At 38.8% G+C, this 546-nt stretch overlaps 1 non-coding gene across 1 annotated transcript; it reads left to right on the top strand.

Annotated features, from left to right (window-relative positions):
- Positions 1–201: 201 nt before the first annotated feature.
- TRNAR-CCU lies at positions 202–274 on the top strand. The gene has a single exon. It is a non-coding gene; the product is annotated as a tRNA-Arg (tRNA).
- Positions 275–546: the final 272 nt, after the last annotated feature.

Raw genomic sequence — 546 nt, 5'->3', positions numbered from 1 at the left:
TTTTCAAATGAAGGGAAGTAACTAGATGAGATCATGAAAACAAAAGTATCTACGGAAAGTTGTTTAAGAATGGTAGAAGCCACTTTGAAAATAGAAAGTAAGGAAGCAGAAGAGCCAGAGGAAATTACATAGAAACAGTAAATATGATACAGAAAGACCACAAGGCCCATATTGAGTGTGCCCACTTTCTTCTCTTAAACTACCCCAGTGGCCTAATAGATAAGGCACTGGCCTCCTAAGCCAGCGATTGTGGGTTCAAGTCCAACCTGGGGTGGTCATAAGAGACCATTGGATAACAACCTCCTCACAGCTTTTGTGGATTACAAACTGGTTAAAAGATAGGAAACAGAGAATAGGATTAAATGAACAATTTTCTCACTGGAAAAGGGTAAACAGTGGAGTGCTTCAGGGATCTGTAATTGGATTAGTGCTTTTCAAAATATTTATAAATGATCTGGAAAGGAATATGATGAGTGAGGTAATCAAATATGCAGATAAGAGTAGCTAAGTTGCAGGAGGACCTTGTGAGACTGGAAGATTGAGCAT

The sequence above is a fragment of the Rhinatrema bivittatum genome, chromosome 3, assembly GCF_901001135.1.
Source record: "Rhinatrema bivittatum chromosome 3, aRhiBiv1.1, whole genome shotgun sequence".
In the NCBI taxonomy this organism is placed as follows: Eukaryota; Metazoa; Chordata; class Amphibia; order Gymnophiona; family Rhinatrematidae; genus Rhinatrema; species Rhinatrema bivittatum.
The sequence above is the reverse complement of the archived record's forward strand: the minus strand, read 5'-3'. Positions and strand labels throughout refer to the sequence as shown.